General features: G+C 50.6%; 1 protein-coding gene across 1 annotated transcript in view; it reads left to right on the top strand.

The window, feature by feature from the left end:
• Positions 1 to 9,636, top strand: part of RRM2 (ribonucleotide reductase regulatory subunit M2) — a 38,016-nt gene that overhangs the window by 20,851 nt on the left and 7,529 nt on the right. The window lies entirely within an intron of this gene.

The following is a 9,636-nucleotide window of genomic DNA, read 5'->3' as shown; positions in this document are numbered from 1 at the left end:
CTTGTTGTTCCCTTGTCCCTGGGTTTGTTAACACCTCTGCCCTTCGCCCTACCTCCCCCTCTCCCATGTCCCCCCGGAACTGTCAGTCCAAATCGGGACTTTTTTAAAGCGCCAAAATTCGGGACCGTCCTGCCAAAAGCGGGACGTCTGGTCACCTTACCCTAGTAGCATTGTTTCTGATGCATCCACATTAAACAGGAAAATTGATACTATCAAAAATATATTCAGAAGGAAAAAGTGAACAATCCAATAAAAGGACAAATTTCAGGAAATTCTGAGAAGAAAAACAAGTGGGCATGATAGGTCCATGTTCAAGCTGATTAAAGCATCAGGTTCACATTAGACAACCTCGCCACACTTGTTTCCATCTGGAAGACTAAAAAGACCGATGGCTAGGGTATATAGATAAGGACAATGGCTTTTTCTCATAGGGCTTCTTCGGCCCCGAGTTTCTTGCTGCTGTTAGGTACCTTGGAGACGGTTCTGACCCTATATAGGAGGTGACCCTACATACAGCCGAACAAAGCTCTGGCCAACCCGTGCCACCCTCACCATTGTTCCTGTGGCTGGGCCCGTGGTGGCAGCCACTGTGGCATTCCCTCTGGATGAGGGCCTTCCTCTTTGTCGCTTGCTCTCCACTTGACCGAGCCTGAGGTCCTTCTTCAGGGACTGGTCCCTCCTGACGGTATGTCCAAAGTATGCGACAGCCTCGCCATCCTGACTTCTATGGAGCATCCTGGTGGTATGTCCACCAAGACCAGCAGTTCTCAACCTGAGGGTCGCGACCTCTTTGGGGGTCGAATGACCCTTTCACAGGGGCCGCCTAAGACCACCGGAAAACACATATTTCCAATGGTCATAGGAACTGAGACACCGCTCCTCTATCGACTCCAGGCCGGTCCGCCCACAAGCAGATCTGCTGATCTGGTGAGAAAGAAGCTTTCTCAGCCTTCGCACTGAAGTTGGCTTTTTATGCATCATGTTGCGAAATGTAGCAATGTAGTTTACTGTTGTTATATGAGACTGTTACCCATGCTTCATCATGCTTCAAGACAACATTTCACTTATTTGTAATTAGAAACAACTATTTCACAAGATATAACTACATATTGTTTTTGTGATTCATCACTATGCTTTCATGATGTTCAGTTTGTAACAAAACATATCCTGCATATCAGATATGTACATTGCAGTAGCAAAATTACAATTGTGAAGTAGCAATGAAAATGATTTTATGGTTGGGGTCACCACAGATGAGGAACTGTATTAAAGGGTCGTGGCATCAGGAAAGTTGAGAACCACAGTCCAAGACAGACCTGTTTGTTCTTTCGAGAGTCCACGGTACTCTCTATATTCTTCACCAGCACCACAAATCTGTCCTGTTATTTTATTGCATTTTTTGCATTATTTTGTTGCATTCTATAAGCAGTTTGTTCTCCTTGCTTCTAGCGTACATCTATAAATAATAATGGCTTTCAATGGTCAGTGTTGTGTGGCTTGTGTGTACAGCCTAGTCAGATCCGACAGTAGCGTTCACCCTAGCAGTCTTGTGATTGGCTGGGATGGAGAGCTCTACTCTCTGGGCACGCACCCACGTATGCCCAGGCACGCAGTTCAGGGGCACTCCCATACACTCACACAGGGGCAGTTCTATGCCCCGTACGGTAAGGTGCTGGGCTGCAATCCGAAAGGTTGGCATTTTGAAAGCACCAGGTGCCCCCTTAGGCGAAAGACAAGACTTTCTATTCCTGCAAAGGGTTACCGTCTTGAAAACCCACAGGGGCAGTGCTAGCTGTCCCCTAGGGTCACTAAGTCGGCACCGACTTCATGGAGGTGAGTTTGGTTGGGTGAGGAGGTGGTGAAATGGACTGTGGGGCTGTTAACTGAAAGGTTGACAGTTCAAACCTACCAGCTGCCCATGGGAGAAAGGCGAGGCTCTCTGCTCAGACACCCTCGGGGGCAGTTCTACTGCCTTGCCTCAAGGCTCTCTGCCTTGCCCTATAGGGTGGCTATGAGTCAGAATCTACAGTGAGTGAGCGGTCTGTGTAAAGGAATTGTACCAACGAACTAGGGCAAAGCTAGGACCTTCGACCCAGACTTCAATCTGCTTACAACAATCACTACATTTCTGGCTTAGTGCTAGGACCGTTGACCCTGCTCTGACCCTTACCTTAGGGCCCTCTTCTGAGCCAAGACATGCTGCAGTCCTATATAATACAAGACATTTCACTGGAAAGGACACTACATGAGTCTTCTGGGATTGCTTCCTGGGTGCAGTTGGCACCCCCAGTCTAGGTGCTTCAGTGCCGCGCTGATGCTGGTCTTTCCTCCTTCCAATGCTGGCCTGGTACCCGCCTCCCTCTCCCTCATCACCACGCTGACAGCCTCCCTGCCGATATCGTAGGAGGGCGGCCTTCAGACAGAACTGGAGAAGGCACGGGACTCTAATGAGGCAGCCTGACAGCTGTGAAAAGCCAAGGGCAAGGGGAGAGAGCCGGCCAGCCATGCTGGTCATGAGGACCCGCTCAGAGGCTGTTGGTGGTGGGCGGAGTTGGCCTGTCAACTCGTGGCCACCCATCATGACAGGGTAGAGCAGACCCCATGCGGTTTTCTGGGCTATCATCTTTATGGGGAAGGATCACACCACACCTTTCTTCCAAACGTCTCAGAAGACAGATGGTGAAGCAGGCTCATTAAATCAGACCTCGGATTCATCTCACCCACAACTGCCAGCAGACCCGAAGCTTCCACCTGAGCAGTTCAGTAGGCCAGGAGGGGCTGCGGGCTGTGTTGAGACACTTGGTCTGTCCTCCTCTTCCTATGTAAGTATCCTGTCACTTCCTTGAAGCAGCCCTGGTGGTGCTGTGGGTTTGGCACTGGGCTGAGAGCCACAAGGTCAGCAGTTCAAGCCCATCAGCCGCTCTGAGGGAGAAAGATGAGGCTGTCTGCTTCTATAAAGATTCAGTCTCAGAAACCCAGGTTAGGGTTGGAACGGGCTTGATGGCAATGGGTTTGGCTTGGGTCATCTCCAGGTGCTGTGAATGGTTAACATGCTGGGCTGTAACTGGGAGGTTGGTGGGCACCCAGAGAGCTTAGAGGTATGGTCTGGTGATGACCAGCCCCTGAAAAGTGTGGTGCACAGTTCGACTCTGACCCCACCCCACGGGGTGGCCGTGAATCTGAAGGTGCCTCAAAAGCCGTCTTTTCCTTCTTTTTCCCACCAGTTATATGGGGGTGTGTAACTACCCAAGCCCGGGATCCCTGGAGGCAACCAAGCCCATTGTCGTTGAGTGATTCTAACTCACGGTGTCCTTATTAAAAGATCACTTTATTGGGGGCTCATAACAATCCATACATCAATTTTATCAAGCATATTTGTACATGTTGCCATCATTGTTTTCTAAACATTTACTTTCTATTTGAGCCCTTGGTATTAGCTTCTCATTTTTCCCTCCCTCTCCCCCTCAAGAGCCCTTGATAAATTATTATCTTCATGACTTACACTGACCACTGTCTCCCTTTCCCCACGGCTTCTGTTATTCGACCCCTGGTGTGTGTGTTTATGATTGTGATCAGTTCCCCCTTCCTCCTCTCCTCTTCCCACCTTCCCCTTCTGGTATCTCTACTCCCATTTCTGTTTCTGGATTCTGTGTGTCGTGAGCTCTTATATTTTATCTGTATTTACCCAGCAGCGCCACTGGGTGGCAAGTGGGCTGCGTGTGCTGTGCTCAGCGGCATTGATGGATAGTCCATGCATGATACAAAGGAAATAAAGCTATCAGGACAAAAGGATCTAGAATGACTCCTGTGGTGGTAGACTGGGAACTGGAAGTGCACTTCAGACACAGGAAAGCAGGGCTCAGATTGTGTATTTCCATCAGCGAGGGGAATGTACAGTTGTTCCAGAAGCAGTATGGCGCTCACCCGACCAACTGGGACTAGACATCCCCTAGGGTCCAGCAGTACCTCTGTGGGGCATATACCCTGAAGCAGTGAGAGTCATAGACGGACAGATCTGTGTACTCCCATGTTCATGGCGGCCCTGTGCACGGTCACGAGAAATTGGAGACCCCAAATGCCCATCAGTAGAAGCATAAATAAAAGAAGCTTCAGTCCGTACACCAAATGGAATATGGACCGTACATCACTAAAAGCCATGACAAGTCACAAAGCACCTCAGGACTGGACCCACATGCAGAACACCATGCCGGGTAAAGCCAGCGCCCCTCGCCAAGGGACATATTGTACGGGGCCACGACTCTCAGGACTAGAACCAAGACAAAGAGGTTCCCAAGGGAGGGAGGGCAGCAGGGCAGAAGATGAAGCAACAGACTAGAAGGGTGACAGGTACTGACACGGAAGACGGAGAGCCACAGAGGAAGAGAAATCAGAGGAGGGGGATGGAACATAATGGGTAATGGGGGGGGGGGTGTTGTTGATGAATGATATGAAAGCAGAGTTGAGAGTCTGACATGTAACAAACACCCTCCCACCCCCGACCTCACCTAATTCACAATGGGAAAAAACACCCCATCAAGCCCACCCACCAGGGGAGGTTTTCTCAGCTAGGCTGGGGAAAGAATGGAGAGGGCCAGATGGATTCCCATCAGCCTGGGCTCTCAGGAAGCTGCTCTTGAGCCCTTGCTACAGAGCAGAAGTGCCCCACAGGGTCTGCTAGGCCGTCGTCTCTGTGAGAGCAGCCCCCTACCACCCTTTTCAGTCTCAGAGGAACACTGCGCGGGAAGGTGTACGGTGCCCAGTTGAGCAGGAACAACACAGGTGCGGCAGCATCACGGAAATTGTCCAAGGCCACTCAACACATAAGACGTCGGGCCAGAATTCTGAGCCAACTGCACTGTTGGAAGCTCCATTCCCCTACAGCTCTCTAGCCTTAAAACAGCCAATCGTCCGGGCCGCCAGGCAGTAGGCCTCCATAAGATGGATGCACTTGGTGTTGGCTTCTCTGCTGCCTACAGTTATTGAGCTCAAGGACGAGAGTGGAGAGAGTAACCTGGGAATTGCTTCTGTGTCTGGGGGACACTTGCCTCTTTCTTCTTTGGGCTCCTCAACCCACACCGTGAACTGTAGCACCTGCCTCAGTCTAAGCACAAGACACGCACGCACACAGAGCATCCCCTTTGCTTAAATGAACCCCAAGCAGTATGCAGTGATGGGGGTGGGTGGGGGGAGCAGTGGGAGAAGGGTCAGGCTCAGCAAAAGACCCCGGAGAGGAAGGAGGCTCTCAAGAAGCGAAAGGGGGCAGGTGTAGTTCCTCTCTCAGAATCTTTACCAGAGAAATCGTTCCTGATTTCAAACTGTGGCTGTTGCTGGGTAACAAATCACTACAAATCCTAGTGGCTTAAAACAACCAGCAAGCACACAGAATATTCTCTCTCCTGGTTTCTAGGGGCTGGGATTCTTACACGCCTCAACTGAGTGGTCCTGGCTGGGCCCCCTCCTGAGGTTGCAGTCAGAGGTCTGCTGGGGCTGCAGCATCTGCTTCCAGGACGTGTGCACATGGCTCTCCAGTTGGTGAGGCTGTTCTCCACAGAGCCATTTGTGCGTCCATGTGACACGGTGGCTCGCCTCCTCCACGGCCAGTAATCCAAGAGAGCAAAAAGGAGGTCCTGGCCTTAGGGGCCGCACCAGATGCCATTACTCCGCGGCACCCTGTTGGACACACAGGCCAGCACAGATTACCCAAGGGAGGAACCGCCACCAGGATGTGAACACTAGGAGCAGGGGGTCCCGGGGGGTGGGTGTGGGAGGAGCTATTAGAGTATGGCTGCAGCAGAAACCGAGATTTCTCTTATCATCATCAAACATGCTGCTTAAAATAACACACGAGGCACAAGAGAATACACTAGTCTATAAATTGGCAAAAATTACCTATTTTTATAAATCATTTTATTGGGGGCTCTTACAGCTCTTATAACAATCCATACATCAATTGTATCAAGCACATCATTTTCAAAACATTTTCTTTCTGCTTGAGCCTTTGGTATCAGCTCCTTTTTTCCCCTCCCACCTTCCCAAACCCTTGCTAAATTATAAATTAGTATTATTTTTATCTTATACCATCTGCCGTCTCTTCACCCACGTTTCTGTTGTTCGTCCCCAAATTAGCAAAATATTATCTCCACAGGGGTGGAATCTTAGTGGTTGAAAATGTCTGAGTTGGAGTTAATTAGACCTGGGTTCTAATCCTAGCTTTATCATCACCTATGAAGTATTCTTGACAATAACCTTTAACCAAATCTAACAAGTCTCTGTTGTTGGTGTTAGATGCCGTAGAGTCAGATTTAACTCGCCCGGTCCTGCACCAGCCTCACCATGGTTGCGTCCATCATTGAAGCCACTGAGCCCATTCACCTTCTTGAAGATCTTCCTTTCTCACTGACCCTCTACCAAACACGAAGTCCCTGCCCAGGGACTGCTCTCTCCTGATAATGTGTCTGTAGTAGTAAATTAAATTGGGAGGGTGAGGGTGAGGGGCCAGCCCCCGCCGCTAGTCGCGGGTTCAGTAATGCACAATTGTACGGTTGAGATATGTAAGCATTAAAGTCGAGAGCATGAGAGATATTACAATAATGCAGTCAGACACATTACATGGTAGCATTGCTCACCTCAGCCCAGCTTGGTGGTCCACGTGGAGAGAGGGGGAAGGGAAGGAGGGCAAGGGAACAAGGGAGAGGGGGAAGAGAGGGGAGCCAGAGAGCAAGGTCTGAGAGCTCTATATTGCTGACCCACACCTATATACCTTTTGGGGGCATGCCAGCCCACTAATTACAGGTAGAGACATACGTTACAGGGAGGGGCTGTTACAGGGAGGGGCTGCACTATAGGTTACACAGCAATGAGAAGGGTGGTCTTGGGGGTGGTCTCTGGGTCTCCATAGGAACCATTATCAGTAGGGTGAAAACTCCACCTACAGGAGCCTGTCCATTGTCCCCAGAGGCAGGGAGCAGGCCCACCCCTGTGGAGGGATGAGACAGCAGTCTGGCAACTGATTGCCCTCAGGGGAGGGAATGCCTGCACATCTGACCTCCCCCCACACATGTCCAGAGTACATACTTCTCTCACTGGAGATAAGGGTGCTGCAGAGTGTGGTGAAGAAAGCAGATGGCGCCTGGTTATCAATCAGAATAGTGTCTGGGGTCTTAAAGGCATGTAAGTCAAACAAGCAGCCATCTAAGCAAGGAGTGAACTAAGTCCACATGGAAGAAGCACACGAGCTTGTGTGGTTCAAAGATGATAATTACAAATTTCAAAAATGACAAAGGGAAAAGTATCAGAACTAAAATGATGAACACCCAATTTGTGGAGGGCTATGGAAGACAGTGGGAGCTCGAAACCCATCTGCAGAGTATCTAGTCAGACTGAGCTGCTGGGCCACAAGCTGGAGTCTCCAACAGCCTTACAATCCAGCAGAGACCATTGTAACCTTGATTACGCTGGGTTGAACTGGACACTTGGTCAGTTGACCTCCCTAAAGACCCGGCCTGAACTTGTTCTGGGTGCAAGTATCTCTTCCTTGTTCCATGACTGAAATTTTTCTACTGCATTTTGCAGGGTTTTTTTTCTTTCTTACCCATTATTTGTATTTTTGTCTTTATAGTATTACCATTTTATCGTTACCTTATTTCAATAGTTTTTATTGTTTCTGTGGGTTTCCCAGTTTGTGAAGCACAGGAGTGGGTACATGGTGATAACAAATGATACAGGGGCTTATAGGGGATGCAGGGGTAGAAGTGTGTGTCATAGGGAGGGGAAGAGGATTTGGGGAGTAAATAATGAAGGTGGGGGGGGAAGCACTAAAACTGATTGTGATTGCACGACTTATTTTAAAGGTGATTTAACCATGGGATGAGGGAATGTTCTAAAACTGATGTGGTAATGATTGCACAACTCTCCTTGATATGAATGAACGATTGAACTACTAAATTGAATGATATATTAATTATGTACCAAACAAAACAAAGTACATAAGTCTCACTATCCTCACTTCTAAGGAGCAGTCGAGCAGTTACTTCTTCCAAGAAAGATGTGTCTGTTCTCCCGGCAATCCCCAGTATTGCTGTCTTCTTCGACAACACCATCAGTCTTCGTGCTTCATCGTCCAACTTGCACATACATATGAGGCGCTTTGGGGCAGACACCGTAGTCCTCAAAGTGACATCCTTACTCTTCAACACTCTAAAGAGGTCTCGGGCAGCAGATTGACCCAATGTCACTTGATCTCTGGGCTGTGGATCCAAGCAGGCCGGCGGAAATGAGGCGGGGCTGTAGGGCGGGGAGTGGGCTGTCCAATCCAATGAATGAAGTGCAGCCTTTCCTGGGGCCTTGAGGGAGGAACCGTCTCCTAGGGACCAATCGTGGGAGGACACTTTTTAAAAATCGGCGCCCGAGGAAAAATGTGGAAATACCGGCGGATCGCAGCGCTCCGGCACAGCCCGTCCAAGGCGTGCGGAACGGTGTGAAACGGCAGGGGCTCACGGCGTCACCTCTTAGGGCGACTGTACCGCCAAGGCCTGTTTGCACCCCTTTCTCCAGGGTTCCAAGGGCCCAAGAAGCGGCTCTGGGAGCCGAGGCCCGGCCCAGGGCCCTTTTAGAGAGCCACGTAGCCTCGCCTTTGCACTTGGGCCGGAGAAGAACCCGCCTCCGTGGGGGGAGGGTCTGGGCTGAAAGGTTCCAGGAGGGCGGTTCCAGAAAGGGAGGGGTTCCTTCCCCCTTCCTCGGTCCTGCATTTTTCATATTTGACGTGAGCTTTTCTCATTGGAAAAAAATAAACTGAAAGCGAAGTGATCATGTGTGACTACTTTACAACAGCAGGGCAGTAACCGAAGCCGAGGAGTTAGTTGGCTGGTGGCTTTGCACTGCTAACCCTGCAGTCAGCAAACCCCCAGGTAACCCGGCAAGGATGGGGAACAGGGTCTCAGGGACTGCTCGAGGGCCAATCAGAAACGCTCAAAACAAAACAAACTGGAAATTGCTAATAGGTTCGCAGATCCGCCCTCACCCAAACTCCCTTCAAGCTATTTGCCCAATAACCAGCCTTAGTTCCTGCGTCTTCATAACCCTCTGAACATGCCCAGGATCTTTTTTTTTTTGGGGGGGGGTTCAGTTCGCCATTTTTGACTGGCCAAATTATTTTGTGTTAGAACTAGCCTTCATGAACTGATACAGAAACCCGCCATTGGGGGCAGTGGAGTCTGAGGGTGGACCTGTTTCAGTGGACAATGACACGGAAGGGCCTCCGCTCAGCTTCATTTCAGTGGGAGAGCTCCTACAAGTCCGGGGTGCTCTGCACGAACGGTCTCATTGACTCCTAATTACCGGGGGTAATCAGAACCCCACGGTTCGGGTGCGCACAGGTCCCCGACTCCGCACACAGCGGCCTGAACACGCCGTCCGACGACCACCTCCCCATCTTGTCCGGTCGGAGGGCACACTCCCTGGCCTCGCACCCCGCACCCCCGCCAGGCACACCTCCCTGGAGGGCGGTCAAAACGGCCGCCACCCGCAGCCGTGGCGTGTCACGGGCCCTCGCACCCACCTCGTTTCAAACCCAAAGCGCGGAACAAGCTCAGGGGCGTTTTCCGGGAGGTGGGCCCGTGGGCCCGCCGCCTCTCCCGC

Source organism: Echinops telfairi, unplaced genomic scaffold (assembly GCF_000313985.2).
Source record: "Echinops telfairi isolate 266 unplaced genomic scaffold, ASM31398v2 ScPeMD7_9;HRSCAF=40, whole genome shotgun sequence".
NCBI lineage: Eukaryota > Metazoa > Chordata > Mammalia > Afrosoricida > Tenrecidae > Echinops > Echinops telfairi.
Note: the sequence above shows the minus strand (reverse complement) of the source record. Positions and strands in the feature narration are given on the sequence as shown.